A 16,443-nucleotide genomic window follows, 5' to 3' on the forward strand; every position below is an offset into this window, starting at 1 on the left:
AAAGCAGCAGGGTCAGGAGAGGGAAGGAAGTGCTGGTCTACCTTTTCAGTGGCCCCAACTACAAGATGCATAGTGGCCTATTCCCACATTATGTTTTCTAGAAACCTGTCAAAGGGTCATATCTAGTTGCAACAAAGTCTTGGATATAGAGTCCTTGTTTGGGTGGGTAGTGATAAGTACAGACAACACTGTGGTAGCACTAAGACCAGAGGTGACATCTTGCTGTCTCTGTCACAGGAGGCCTTCCAGTCACACTGCTAAGGAATTTCCCACCTCAATTTGGGCCTGTTCTTCATCTTTTTTTTCTTTTTTATTTAAGAAAGGATTAATTAACAAAACAATAGGGTAGGAGGGGTACAACTCCACACAATTCCCACCACCCAATCTCCATATCCCACTACCTCCCCTGATAGCTTTCCCATTCTCTATCCCTCTGGGAGCAAGGACCCAGGGTCATTGTGGGTTGCAGAAGGTAGAAGGTCTGGCTTCTGTAATTGCTTCCCTGCTGAACATGGGTGTTGACTGGTCAGTCCATACTCCCAGTCTGCCTCTCTCTTTCCCTAGTAGGGTGGGTCTCTGGGGAAGCAGAGCTCCAGGACACATTGGTGGTGTCTTCAGACCAGGGAAGCCTGGCCGGCATCCTGATGACATCTGGAACCTGGTGACTGAAAAGAGAGTTAACATAAGAAGCCAAACAAATTGTTGAGCAATCATGGACCCAAAGGTTGGAATAGTGGAGAGGAAGTGTTAGGGGGATACCCACTGCAAACTCTAGTGTACTTCTGCTTTCAGGTATATATTTTGCAGTAGTTTATGGTTACATGTGAACATATGCTCTCTCTCACAGAAACTGGTGTATATCTAGGTTTTGGGACTTTGTTAGAGAGTGAACCACCTGAGATGGAATTAGAGTAAACTATGAAAGGAAAGGGCTCACCCTAGTAATGAAGCTGAAAGGTTGTCATTCCACACGTGAAGTCTCTGGACACAGTCTGAAGTGAAGCATGTTGAGGTGGCAATCGTTGCATTGGTTAGGTTGTGATCGGCAGATGCAATATTATTTGATATGGATTGGGAGAGGCATATGGGAAAGTGGGCCCTACCCAAGGATTCCAGGAATGGGGGAAGTAGAGACTCTATAGTGGAGATGTGAGGTTCCTGCTGTCTTAGGGTTCCAAAAGACAATCGATAGTTAAAATTATCATCACATTAATTGGTAATTGGGTTAACTTTGAAAAGTCCTTTTGTTAGGGTTTGCTGTACAGTACCCTGTATCTTGTATATAGCTGTGCTATTGGTTTTTTCTGATCTACTTGGTCTAGGCTTTTGAGAGAGTCCGCATATCAATTACACAGCCTATATATTAAAAAGATTCAGTCTGTGTTTTAAAAACTTCGAGACATACAATTAATTTTCCCCCTCTCATATTAATTAACTAGTGATTTATATGACTACATTTTACTAGGAGTGTACATAAACACCATTCCCACCACCAAAAGACTGTGACCCATCCCTCCCACCCACTCCCACCCCCCACTGGCCCAGAAAGCTGCATGTCTACCCCTCAACACAGGGTTTTTACTTTGGTACCCTACTTACAATTTGATCAGGTCCTGCTTTTAGTTTCCCTTTCAGATTTTCTAACTCAACTTCTGTTGATGAGTGGGATCATCCCATACTCATCTTTATCTTTCTGACTTAGCTCACTTAACATAATTCCTTCTACCTCTGTCCAAGATGGGTCAGAGAAGGTGGGTTCATTGTTCTTGATAGCTGCATAGTATTCCATTGTGTATATATACCACAGCTTTCTCAGCCACTCATCTGTTGTTGGGCACCTGGGTTGCTTCCAGGTTTTAGCTATTATGAATTGTGCTGCAATGAACATAGGAGTACACACCTCTTTTTGGTTGGGGGTTGTTGGCATGCATGAGACCCCTTCTGTTTCATTTGGTTTAAATCCCCCCTGCTTAACACTATTCTATTTACATAACCACTTCATTCTATTTACATAACCGCTGTTAACAAGCACCTCCCTCCAGGGCATTGGTCCAATCCCCACTGTTTCATGATATGTTTTTGCTCCACCTCCCCTCCTTGTCACACCCTGATCCCCTCTTTGTCACACTCTGATTTTCACCAGTCACTTTTCTCTCCACCCTACTTGGGAAGTATATATAAAGACAGCATTGTGAGTTTTAGAGTACTGTACTGTACCTTGAGTTCAGCTTAGCTCTTCTTAGATCGTGCTGTGTCCTGCATGAATAAAGAGATACTGCCTACAGCTCAACCATGAATCCCTGGTCGTCTGTTACCTGCCCGTGAAGCTAGCCCGGAGAAAACAACATAACCCGTCAAAACAACAGGGGGTTATGGAGTCCTTGGGGTATAACCCCAGGAGAGGAATTACTGGGTCATATGGAAGGTCCATGTCTAGCCTTGAGAGTTTTCCAGACTGCTCTCCACAGAGGCTGGACCAATTTCCATTCCCACCAGCAATGTAAAAGGGTTCCTCTGTCCCCACAACCTCTCCAGCATTTGTTGCTGCTGTCCTTTTTGATGTATGCCATTCTTACAGGAGTGAGGTGGTATCTTAGTGTTGTCTTAATGTGAATTTCTCTGACAATCAATGACCTAGAGCAGTTTTTCATATGTTTGTTAGCCTTTTGGATCTCCTCTTTAGTGAGTGTTTTGTTCATATCCTCTGCCCATTTTTGGATGGGGTCATTTGCTTTTTTGGTGCTAAGTTTGCTGAGCTCTTTATATATTTTGGTGATTAGTTTCTTGTCTGATGTATGGCATGTGAAGATCTTCTCCCATTCTGTGAGGGGTCTCTTTGTTTGTTTAATAGTTTCTTTGGATGTGCAGAAGCTTTTAAATTTGATGTAGTCCCATTGGTTTGTTTCTGCTTTAATCTTCCTTACAATTGGGTTTGATTCATCAAAGATGTCCTTGAGGTGTAGGAGGGAAACTGTTTTACCAATGTTTTCCTCTAAGTATTTGATTGTTTCTGGTCTGAAATCTAGGTCTTTGATCCCTTTGGAGTTGATTATTGTTTCTGGTGAGATAAAGAGGTTCAATTTCATTCTTCTGCATATTGCAACACAGTTTTCCCAGCACCATTTATTGAAGAGAGCCTCCTTTTTCCATTTAATCCTTTGGGTCCCCTTATCAAAGATTAGATGTCCATAGGTGTGGGGATTTATTTCTGGGCTTTCAATTCTGTTCCACTGGTCTGTGTGCCTATTTTTGTTCCAGTACCATGCTGTTTTGATGATGATGGCTTTATAATATAGTTTAAGGTCTGGGAGTGTGATGCCTCCATTTCTGTTTCTTTTCCTCAAGATGGTTTTGGCAATTTTATGTGTTTTCAGGTTCCAGATAAATGATTGTAGTGTTTGTTCTATTCTCTTAAAGAAGCTTGGTTGATATTTGATGGGTATTGTGTTAAATTTGTATATGACTCTGGGGAGAATATTCATTTTGAAGATATTTATTCTTCCAATCCATGAGCATGGGATATCTTTCCATTTCTTGGTATCAGTTTCTATTTCCTTGAGTAGTGACTCATAGATTTCAATATACAAGTCTTTCACTTCTTTGGTCAACTTTATTCCTAGGTATTTGATTGATTTTGCTGAAACAATAAATGGGAGTGATTTATGGATGTCTTCTTCTTCAGATTTAGTGTTTTCATAAAGAAATGCCACTGATTTTTGTACATTGATTTTGTAGCCTGACACTTTGCTATATTGCCTAATTATGTCCAGTAGTTTCCTGCTGGATTCTTTAGGTTTTTCTATGTATACTATCATATCATCTGCAAATAGTGAGAGCTTGATTTCTTCCCTTCCAATCTGTATTCCTTTGATTTCTTTCTCTTGCCTGATTGCTATGGCAAGAACTTCCAATACTATGTTGAAGAGTAATGGTGATAGTGGACAGCCCTGTCTAGTCCCCGATCTGAGGAGGAATGCTTTCAGCTTCTATCCATTGAGTATGATATTGGCTGTAGGTCTGCTAAATATAGACTCCACTATCTTGAGGAATTTCCCATCTATTCCCATTTTTTGTAGAGTTTTTTTTTAAATTTTTTATTTAAGAAAGGATCAGTGAACAAAAACATAAGGTAGAAGGGGTACAACTCCACACAATTCCCACCACCCAATCCCCATAATCCCCCCCCTCCCATGGTAGCTTTCCCATTCTCTAGCCCTCTGGGAGCATGGACCCAGGGTCGTTGAGGGTTGCAGAAGGTAGAAGGTCTGGCTTCTGTAATTGCTTCCCCGCTGAACATGGTCGTTGACTGGTCAGTCCATACTCCCAGTCTGCCTCTCTCTTTCCCTAGTAAGGTGTGTCTCTGGGGAAGCTGAGCTCCAGTACACATTGGTGGGGTCTTCAATCCAGGGAAGCCTAGCCAGCATCCAGGTGGCATCTGGAACCTGGTGATTGAAAAGAGAGTTAACATATGAGGCCAAACAATTTGTTGAGCAATCATGGATCCCAAGCTTGGAATAGTGGAGAGGAAGTGTTAGGGAGGTACTCACTGCAAACTCTAGTGTACTTCTGCTTTCAGGTATATATTTTGGATATATATATTTCAGGTATATATTATGGATACGTGTGCACATAAGCTCTCTCTCACAGAAACTGGTGTATATCTAGATTATGGGACTTTGTTAGAAAGTGAACTACCTGAGATGAAATTAGAGTGTACTATAAAAGGAAAGGTCTCACCCGAGTAATGAAGTTGAAGGGTTGTCATTCCACACATGAAGTCTCTGGATACAGTCTGAGGTGAAGCATATTGAGGTGGCAATCGTTGCTTTGGTTAGGTTGTGATCGGCGGATGCAATATTATTTGGTTCGGATTGGGAGATGCATACAGGAAAGTGGGCCCTATCCAAGGGTTCCAGGACTGGGGGATGTAGGGGCTCTATAGTAAAGATGTGAGGTTCCTGTTGTCTTAGGGTTCAAAAAGATAATCGATAGTTAATATTATCATCACTTTATTTGTTAATTGGGTTAACTTTGAAAAGTCCCTTTGTTATGGTTTGCTGTACAGTACCCAGTATCTTGTATATAGTTGTGCTATTGGATGCTTCTAATCTACTTGGTCTAGGCTTTTGAGAGAGTCCGCATATCAAATACACAGCCTATATATTAAAAAGATTCAGTTTGTGTTTTGAGAAACTTTGAGACATACAATTGATTTTCCCCCTCTCATATTAATTAACTACTGATTTATATGTCTACATTTTGCTAGGAGTGTACATAAACACCATTCCCACCACCAAAGGACTGTGACCCATCCCTCCCGCCCACTCCCACCCCACATTGGCCCAGGAAGCTACATGTCTACCCCTCACCACTGGGTTTTTACTTTGGTGCCCTACTTACAATTTGATCAGGTTCTGCTTTTAGTTTCCCTTTCAGATCTTCTTAGCTTCTGTTGATGAGTGGGATCATCCCATACTCATCTTTATCTTTCTGACTTAGTTCACTTAACATAATTCCTTCTAGCTCTGTGCAAGATGGGTCAGAGAAGGTGGGTTCATTGTTCTTGATAGCTGCATAGTATTCCATTATGTATATATACCACAGCTTTCTCAGCCATTCATCTGTTGTTGGGCACCTGGCTTGCTTCCAGGTTTTAGCTATTATGAATTGTGCTGCTATGAGCATAGGAGTACATACCTCTTTTTGGTTGGGTGTTATGGAGTCCTTGGGGTATAACCCCAGGAGAGGAATTACTGGGTCATATGGAAGGTCCATGTCTAGTCTTCTGAGAGTTTTCCAGACTGCTCTCCACAGAGGCTGGACCAATTTACATTCCCACCAGCAATGTAAAAGGGTTCCTCCGTCCCCACAACCTCTACAGCATTTGTTGCTGCTGTCCTTTTTGATGTATGCCATTCTTACAGGAGTGAGGTGGTATCTTAGTGTTGTCTTAATTTGCATTTCTCTGACGATCAGTGACCTAGAGCAGTTTTTCATATGTTTGTTAGCCTTTTGTATCTCCTCTGTGGTGAATGTTTTGTTCATTTCCTCTGCCCATTTTTGGATGGGGTCATTTGCTTTTTTGCGGCTAAGTTTGCTGAGCTCTTTATATATTTTGGTGATTAGTTTCTTGTCTGATGTATGGCATGTGAAGATCTTCTCCCATTCTGTGAGGGGTCTCTTTGTTTGTTTAATAGTTTCTTTGGATGTGCAGAAGCTTTTCAATTTGATGTAGTCCCATTGGTTTGTTTCTGCTTTAGTCTTCCTTGCAATTGGGTTTGATTCATCAAAGATGTCCTTGAGGTGTATGTGGGAAAGTGTTTTACCAATGTTTTCCTCTAAGTATTTGATTGTTTCTGGTCTGACATCTAGGTATTTGATCCATTTGGAGTTGATTTTTGTTCCTGGTGAGATAAAGTGGTTCAATTTCATTCTTCTGCATGTTTCAACCCAGTTTTCCCAGCACCATTTATTGAAGAGAGCCTCCTTTTTCCATTTAATCCTTTGGGCCCCCTTATCAAAGATTAGATGCCCATAGGTGTTGGGATTTACTTCTGGGCTTTCAATTCTGTTCCACTGGTCTGTATGCCTATTTTTGTTCCAGTACCATGCTGTTTTGATGATGATGGCTTTATAATATTGTTTAAGGTCTGGGAGTGTGATGCCTCCATTTCTGTTTCTTTTCCTTAAGATGGTTTTGGCAATTTTATGTGTTTTCAGGTTCCAGATAAATGATTGTATTGTTTGTTCTATTCTCTTAAACAAGCTTGGTGGAACTTTGATGGGTATTGCATTAAATTTGTATATGACTCTGGGGAGAATATTCATTTTGATGATATTTATTCTTCCAATCCATGAGCATGGGATATCTTTCCATTTCTTGGTATCAGTTTCTATTTCCTTGAGTAGCGACTCATAGTTTTCAGTATACAAGTCTTTCACTTCTTTGGTCAACTTTATTCCTAGGTATTTGATTGATTTTGCTGAAACAGTAAATGGGAGTGATTTCTGGATGTCTTCTTCTTCAGATTTAGTGTTTGCATAAAGAAATGCCACTGATTTTTGTACATTGATTTTGTAGCCTGATACCTTGCTATAAATGCCTAATAACTTCCAGTAATTTTCTACTGATTCTTTAGGTTTTTCTATGTATACTATCATATCATCTGCAAATAGTGAGAGCTTGACTTCTTCCATTCCAATCTGTATTCCTTTGATTTCTTTCTCTTGCCTGATTGCTATGGCAAGAACTTCCAATACTATGTTGAAGAGTAACGGTGACAGTGGACAGCCCTTTCTAGTCCCCGATCTAAGGGGGAATGCTTTCAGCTGTTGTCCATTGAGTATTATGTTGGCTGTAGGTTTGCTATATATAGACTGCACTATCTTGAGGAATTTCCCATCTATTCCCATTTTTGTAGAGTTTTGAGCATGAACGGGTGTTGGATTTTTGTCAAAGGCTTTCTATGCATCTATTGAGATAATCATGTGGTTTTTAACTTTGCTTTTATTGATGTTGTGAATGACATTGATTGACTTACGATTGTTGAACCAACCTTGCATTCCTGTGATGAATCCCACTTGGTCGTGATGAACAATCTTTTTGATATGTTGCTGTATTCAGTTGGCCAAGATCTTGTTTAATATTTTGACATCTATGTTCATCAGAGATATTGGTCTGTAGTTTTCCTTTTTTGTTCTGTCCCTATCAGGTTTTGTTATCAGGGTGATGTTGGCTTCATAGAAGGTGGAAGGGAGTATTCCTGTTTCTTCAGTCTTATCAAAAAGCTTAAGAAGTATGAGTACTAACTGTTTCCTGAAAGTTTGTAGAATTCATTTGTGAAGCCATCTGGTCCAGGACTTTTGTTGTTGGGGAGATTCTTAATATAGTTTCAATTTCTTTGTCTGTGATTGGTGCATTTAGATTTTGTAGTTATTCTTGGTTCAGTTTTGGAAGGGCATATGCTTCTAGGAATTTTCCATTTCTTCCAGATTCTCTAGCTTGGTGGCAGATAGTTCTTTATAGAAGTTTCGCATGATTCTCTGGATTTCTGTTGTGTCAGTTGTGATATCTCCTCCATCGTTTACAATTCTATTAATTTGAGTCTTCTCTCTTTTTTGTTTGGTGAGTCTGGCTAGGACTTTGTCAATTTTGTTTAATCTTTCAAAGAACCAACATTTGGCTTCATTGATCTTTTGTATGGTTCTTTTATTTTCGATGTTGTTTATTTCTGCTCTAACTTTAGTGATTTCTGTCCTTCTGGATGCTTTAGGGTTCCTTTGTTTCTCTTCCTCTAAGTCCTTGAGGTGTGCAGTAAGATCGTTTATTTCAGCTTTTTCTTGGTGTTTAATATGTGATTGTATGGCTATAAGTTTCCCTCTCAGTACTGCTTTAGCTGTGTCCCAAATATTTTGATAGGTTGTGTCTTCATTTTCATTTGTTTCCAGGAACATTTGAATTTCCTGCTTGAGTGAATCTCTGACCCACTGGTTCTTAAGGAGTATGTTGTTTAGTTTCCACATTGTGACTTTTAATAATTTTCATTTTTTAAATGTTAGTTTTACTCCACTGTGGTCTGAGTAGATACTTGGGATGATTTCGATGCTCTTGAGTTTATTGACGCTGTCTTTGTGGCCTAACATGCGGTCTATCCTTGAGTATGTGTTATGTGGATTTGAAAAGAAGGTGTATTCCAGTTTTTTTGGGGTGAAGGACTCTGAAATGTCTAAGAGGTCTCGTGTGTCAATCTCTTCATTCAATTCTCTTGTATCTTTGATGGTTCTCTGCTTTGTTGATCTGAGTGTGAGAGTGGGGTATTGAAGTCTCTGACTATTATTGTATTACTATTGATGTATTTTTGAAATTCTTTCAGTAAGTGCTTGACATATTTATATGGTCCCTCATTGGGTGCATGGATGTTAATAATTGTTAAATCTTCTTGGCTGATTGATCCTCTAATCATTATGTAATGTCCTTGCCTATCTTTTATTACTTTATTTAATTTAAAATCTGTCATGTCTGAGATGAGAATGGCTGTTCCTGCCCTTTTTTGTGGTCTGTTAGCCTGTATGATAGTTTTCCACCCTTTCACTTTAAGTCTTTGGGATTTATTGGATCTACCTTCTCGTGGTGCATCCTGTGAGTACCCATTCATTGGGGAAACTGATGATCCTTCCTAGCTGACTGAATCCACATGGATCCCAGTCACTTTCAAAGTCAGCAAAAAGCAGCTCCTGATAGCTTTCAACCTGACGCTGTTGACTGGCTACGGAAGAAGGGCAAACGCTAGAAGAAGTACTTTAAGTCTGTGTTTATCTTGTTGTGACAGACGGGATTCTTGCAAGCAGCATATGGTTGGGTTATGTTTTCTGATCTATCCCCCCACTCTGTGCCTTTTGATGGGTGAGTTTAAACCATTGACATTTATTGATATTATGGATTTAATATATTGTAGTGCCATTGTTCAAAAAAATTTTTTTTGTTTGCTCTGATATATTGCCAGTATTATAGTGATGCTCTTGTTTATAAAAGGTCTTTTAGAACCTCTTTCAGGGATGGTTTGGTGATGGTTGCCTCCTTTAACTGTTTCCTATCTGAAAAGGATTTGATGCCTCCATCTAGTTTGAATGAAAGTCTAGCAGAATATATTATTCTTGGTTGAAACCCTTTTTCATTAAGGGCTCTTGCCATTCTCTTCTGGCTTTTAGAGTTTGAGTGAAGTCTGCAGATAATCTTATGGGTTTTCCCTTGTATGTGACTTTTTGTTTCTCTCTTGCAGCCTTTAGGATCCTTTCTTTATCCTTACTTCTTCTCATTGTGACTATGATGTGTCTTGGTGTCTTCAGGTCTGGGTTGATTCTGTTTGGTACTCTCTGGTCCTCTTGAATCTTGATGTCCTTTCTGTTATTCAGGTCTGGGAAGTTTTCTTCTATTATTTACTCTAGAATGTTTGCTTCCCCTTCCTCTCTTTCTTCCTCTGGCAGGCCAATTATGCGAATGTTACTTCTTTTGAGATCATCCCATATGTCTCTGTTCTTGTTTTCAGTGTCTCTCAATCTCTTTTTAAGCTCTTTCACCTCTTTTTAGCTTTCTCGAACTCATCCTCTGTCTGAATAATTCTGTTTTCTGCTTCTGTTAGTCTGCTTTCCCTTGCCTCAGCTTCTTTCTTCATTACAGCTATTTCAGCTTTCAGTTCTCTAATTGCCTCAAGATAATCAGTATTTTCCTTGGGGGTCTCAACTGTTGTTTCCCTAATACTGCCATTCCTTTCCTCCAATGTTGTTTTCATTTCTGTGATTAATAAGTTTATTATTGCTTGCATACTTTTCTTATCTATGGTTACTTCTGGCTGATTTGTAGTTTCTTCTGGGCTCTTGTCTTCATTCATTGGAATAGCAGTTTTATTTGTTTTTGATCTACCCATTTTTTGATTCATGTGTTTCTTTTTTATGCTCTGTTGTTGTGTCTTGAGTACAAGCAACACTGTACTAAATGTCTTTATGACAATTGCACTCACCAACCTCAGGAATTACAGTAGCAACTGAAGCAAGTATTGAAGCAGCTTAATCACTACGTTAGCCAAACAATTTCTCCAGTCTGTGAAAAAATAGTAAACAAATCCCAGTGAAGAAGAAAGAAGGGATAGCAAGAATAGACAGTTATGCAAATCTACTATCCACTGTATATTCTAGGGTAAAAAGAGGGGGAAGGGAAGTAGAGCAGAGATACACACAGAGAGAGTCCACTCTGAGTCAGATTTCTTCCCCAAAATAATTCACAAATTCAGAAAGGCAAAGAAGGAAGGAAGAAGTGTATGACAAGATAAAAAAAAAGAAAAGAAAGAAAAAAGAGACAAGAGAGAGAAAAGAGAAAAGATAAGAAAAAGAGCTGTAATTAGAGAGCAGTGAAAGGAAAGTTTTTTATTATTTTATTTTTAATTTAATTTAATTTTTTTAATTAGCTAGGAGGAGGAGGGAGGGGAGAGTCTATAGAGGAGGTAGGAGTAACGAGACAAGTTCCTCCCACAATAGATAAGATGCCCACTACCCTAGCAATGAAAGATACCCTAAGAGTTAATTCTGATCAACCTAAAGGGGGGGGGGAGATATATGCCTTTATATAATATTAATAATAAAATAGAGCAGGATAAAAAAAAAAACCTGTCCCAGATTACCTCAAACTTTGTGATCAGAGGCAGCTGATTTTTAAGAAAGAGAAAAAAAAACAACCTCAGGACTAGACAAGGATAGCTGAAATAGACAGTTATGCCAATCTACTATCCACCATATATTCTAGGGGTAGCTAAAGGAGGAAGGGAAGTTGAGCAGATACTCGCAGTGAGAGTCCACTCTGAGTCAGAATTCTTCCCCAAAATAATTCCCAAATGTGTATCAGTGAATTCAAAAGCACACTGTTTGGTGGTGTGGGGGATGGGGCCTGTGACTTTGGAAGCTGTAGGATTAAGGAAGAAAGGATGACAAGAATGAGAAAAAGAAAAAAAGGAGAGAGAAAAAAGAAAAAGATAAGAAATAGAACAGTCGGGGCCAGGCGGTGGCACACCTGGTTAAGCGCACACATTACAGTGTGTAAGGACCCAGGTTCAAGCCCCTGGTCCCCACCTGCAGGGGAAAAGCTTCACAAGTGGTGAAGCAGGGCTGCAAGTGTTTCTCTATCTCTCTCCCTTTCTATCTCCCCTTCCCCTCTCTATTTCTCTACATCTCTAATAATAAAATAAAAAAAATTAAAAAAAAAAAAGAAATAGAACAGTCATAAAAGAGCGGTGTATGGAAAGAGTTTTTTTATTTATTTATTTTTAATTATTTAATTAGCTATGTGGGGTGAGGTGGGGGGGGTTGGCTACTTAGAAAGAAAAAAGGCCAGAGGTTTCAGAAGGGTATAGACTTAGAATGAATGATACTTCCTGGTGGGAGAGCAATCTTGGTAAAGAAAGAGGCTCAGCAGGGGAGCCTGCTAGGAGCTGGTCCCCAGGCACTGGTTATTTGGGCGGAAGGGGGAGGAGGTGTGCTTAATAATTTAAAAGAAAAAAATTTTTCCCTTTTTTTCTATTCTATTTTTTAACCCAAATTAAGTTATAGTCACCTCCTTTGTGTCACCGCTAGGACCCCTTATTGACTGGCCTACTAAAGGCAGAAAATCCTACAGTTTCCAGAAGATGTGGTCAGAGCTCAAGCCACTAGCAGCTTCTCAGTCTGCCATCTTCCGGGAACCTCCCCTGTTCTTCATCTTTATGATAAGTTTATCCTCTGATCTTTAAACAAAACTGCCTTTTCTATGAATAATGGTCTCCACTGTAACCTCCTAGAGAAGGGGTGGAACTAAGAGGATGGCTTGGTGGGCAATACGCACAGGCCCAGAATCAGGTGACAGAAGCAGTTCTTCCTTACCTTGGCAGTCTTTTTCTTGATTTTTAAAATAGTTTAAACGGGAAATTATCAGAAATATTCTGTTTTCACAGAGTGAGGTAACCAGAGATCTGAAGTTCTGCCAGAGTAGACTGGCACTGCCAAGAGCCAAAGCACATGGCAATATTGATCTTATTGCTCCTGAAAAGTCACCCTGAAAGACAGTCAACGAAAAAGAGAGAAAAAAACATAGAACTGATTCATCTTTTAAAACGAGATGAAAGACTCACACACATATGTCAGTGTAACTGAAGTTACTCTGAAACATAAGTCTATAATGCTCACACCTTATATAAATCACAAACTAAATTAAAAACTCACTCCTCTGAAATAAATATTCCTTAGTATGACCTGGAGCACTGAATTTTTGAACTGATAGTTGAATGTCTATACAGATCATACTTTTTATAGTCATATTTTTTATACACAATTTTAACTTTATATAATGAAAAAAATTCAGCCATATGGAAGCACAGAGTACATCATTAAATCTCAATACTCAGGAGTCAGGCGGTAGTGCAGTGGGTTAAGCGCAGGTGGTGCAAAGCACAAGGATTGGAGTAAAGATCTCAGTTTTAGCTCCCAGCTCCTCACATGCAGGGGAATTGCTTCACAAGTGATGAAGCAGGTCTTCAGGTGTCTTTCTCTCCACCTCTGTGTCTTCCCCTCTCCTCTCCATTTCTCTCTGTCCTATACAACAACAGCAATAACAGCAATAACAATAACCACAACGATAAACATGGGCAACAAAAGGAAATAAATATTTTTTAAAAATCTCAAAACTTGTCACTTATATTTAGCAACAATTTTTAAAAATATGTTTTATCTTAATGATACAGGGATCAGATTTCTGCTCATCTCTGGCTTATGGTACAGGGAGCTGAACCTGGGACTTGTCTATGGCCATAACACTCTAAACATCCTATGAATGTGGGACTTTCGAGCCTCAAGCATAAAAATCATCCCTGTCCATAGATTTAGCAATAATTAACATTTATTTGTATTTATTTTAGCTAAGATCTTTAGAAATAAATGGTACTACTTATAAACAAACCAATACCATATTTCACCATTAAATATTCAATTTCTATCTCTAAACTATAAAAAAAAATTTGAATGCTAGGATTACTCAAGAACTGGATATTTGGATGATCTGGAAGCTCCTCCACTGCTAGGTTTCCCTTGGACCAGGATGACTTTCTCCACTCATCTGAACTGAGACTGTCCACCAGTTGTGAGGACCAGTTGTTTCTGTTGACATGATCTGTTGGCCATGGACTTCCTGGCTCAGTTGCTGTGTCACTGGTGTTGCCAGTGGATCTTCACTTAGCCAGGGAGGAAGCCAATGTGTGTGCTTTAGGTAGCTCACCATTCATCTTTGATAGCCTCATCACTTTCTGGCATAACAAGATGTATCAGTCTCATATTACACATTCTCTGCCCAGCCTTCCAATATGACTTCCCCCTTGAGCATTTCAATGCACTTTAATGGAAAAGTGACATTTAGAAATCAAATCTGGACACTCAGGAAGCTAATTAATGAAAGCTTTTGTTGCTTCTGGAGTTTTTCAGTGAACAGAGCTAAGATAGAGCTCTAAATTCTTCTTTTTCTCTATCTATCATTCAAATTCAAATATACTTTTATTTATTAGTGATTTAATAGTGGTTTTCAATATTATAAAATTATAGGGTGTAGTTCTACACCACTCCCACCACCAAAGTTCTGTGTTCTCCATCCCCTGTCCCATGCTGTCCCCCACCATGATAATCACTATAATTCTCCCAGAGGCTTAGAAACAGGCTGACTACCTTTTCTCTTTGAAGTTCATGTGTTTCATATATGAGTGAAACCATGCAGTACTTGTCCTTCACTTCTTTATTTACTTTACTAAGCATAATCACTTTTAATTCCATCTGTTTTGTCTCCAAGGACACAATATCAACTTTTTTTTGCAAATTCAAGTATTATAAGAACTTTTCTTGTTATATTTGATTTTGTACATTTTTTGTCTCCTTGACACCGTATTGCAGCATACATCTTAGAATATAAGACTCAGCAAACAAGGCCTGGCAGGTAGCTTGTCTGGAAGAACACTTGGCCCAGGCACCAAGGCCCAGGTTTGCCCCAACACCATGTGGGAGCATGATAGTACTGAGTGGCAGAGTGGTACTGTGGCGATTCTCTCTTTCTCTGTGTCTCCGTTTATTCCACTCCCTTTCTCTATCTGGAATAAAAAGAATGAAAATTTGATTCTGGAACAGTGGAGCCAGAAAGAACCATGATGAGGTCCCAGTGAGTAGTGACACACACACACACACACACACACACACACACGACTTAAAAAGCAAAAGGAGCTTCAAAATGATGATTCCAGTATCACTTTAAACTGTAAAACATAATGAAAAACAACTATTAAGATTTCATTAGGGAAGGGGTAGATAACATAATGGCTATATAAAGAGTTTTTAATGCCCGAAGCTCCAAAGGCCCTGGTTCTATCCCTCATACCACTATCAACCAGTGCCGAGCAGTGCTCTGATTAAAGAAAACAGAACAAAAAAAGTAAACAAATAAAAATATATTTGACATTTTGATTTCTACTACACTTGTGTTATTTTAAAATCTTTTTCTTACACGGTGTCACATTGAACTTGTACAGTAAATATGTTAAATGAAAGACCAAACTATACTCTGAGAGCCATGCTTAATTCTTACCTCTTGACTCTATTTCCTCACATTCTACAGGTAACCATTTTAAATAATATTTTTATTGGGGAGAATTAATAGGTTACAATAAATACAGTTTTGGGTACGTGTGTAAAATTTCTGTTTTCTGCAAAACACTCTTACCCCCAGCATAGGTCCTCCTGCACCACCATGCACCAGGACCTGAAAGCCCTGCTTCACCCCCAGAGTCCTTTGCTTTAGGGCAGGTAACTATTTTTATTATATTCAAATGTATTATTTCAGTGTTTCTGTGTTCAAACAGAAAATACACATGTATGGACATATTTGCATTTAGACTTTAGCCCTAATATACTTCTCCTTCCATAAACAACAGCATATTAGTGTTTTTCTGCATCTTACTGCTGTTGAGTTTTCCTTTTCTCCCTTTCCTACTCCCTTTTCTTTCTTCTCTTCCCCTTCTTTTTCTGTTTTTGTTTCTCCTTCTTTTGGTTAACAGTTTATCTTCTAAGAGAGTCAACATATCAAAGACTCAGCCTATGTATCAAAAAGACTCAGTCTGTGCTTTAAAAAGTTTGAGACATTCAATCAAATTTTCCCCTCTCATATTAATTAAATAGTGATTTATATGACTATAAATTGATAGGAATGTACATAAACACCATTCCCACCCAAACACTAGTATAGCTACAGTCCCTTTGACATATAATTAAAATATGCCTACTAGCTATCTACAAAATGGAGGACCCCCCCCCAACACTTCATCAGCACTATTACAGCCTTTAGGTCCATGATTGTTCAACAGTGTGCTTGGCTTTGTATATTAACTCTCTTTTCAGTCACCAGGTTTCATATGCTAGCAGGATATGACCAGACTTTCCTGGATAGCCAACCCCACCAATGTGCCTTAGAGCTCTGCTTCCCCAGAGCCCTTCCCCACTAGAGAAAGAGAGACAGGCTGGGAGTATGGATCGACCTGTCAATCAATGCCTGTGTTCAGGGAGGAAGCGATTACAGAAGCCAGACCTTCCACCTTCTGCATCCCACAATGACCTTGGGTCCATACTCCCAAAGGGTTAAAGAATAGGAAAGCTATCAGTAGAAGGGATGTTATACAGAAGTCTAGTAGTGAGAATTGTGCAAAGCTATACCCCTCTTATTCTGTGGTTTTGTCAATGTTTCCTTTTTATAAAAAAATTTAAAAAAACAGTTTCTCTTAAAGAGCATACCACAAAACTACCAGAACTCTCCCACACTTTCTTATCTTTCTCATGGTTACATGTACTCCACCATGGAGTTTATAACAGTTTATTTAATCCACCCCCTGCCAATGG

This window comes from Erinaceus europaeus, chromosome 11 (genome assembly GCF_950295315.1).
Source record: "Erinaceus europaeus chromosome 11, mEriEur2.1, whole genome shotgun sequence".
In the NCBI taxonomy this organism is placed as follows: domain Eukaryota; kingdom Metazoa; phylum Chordata; class Mammalia; order Eulipotyphla; family Erinaceidae; genus Erinaceus; species Erinaceus europaeus.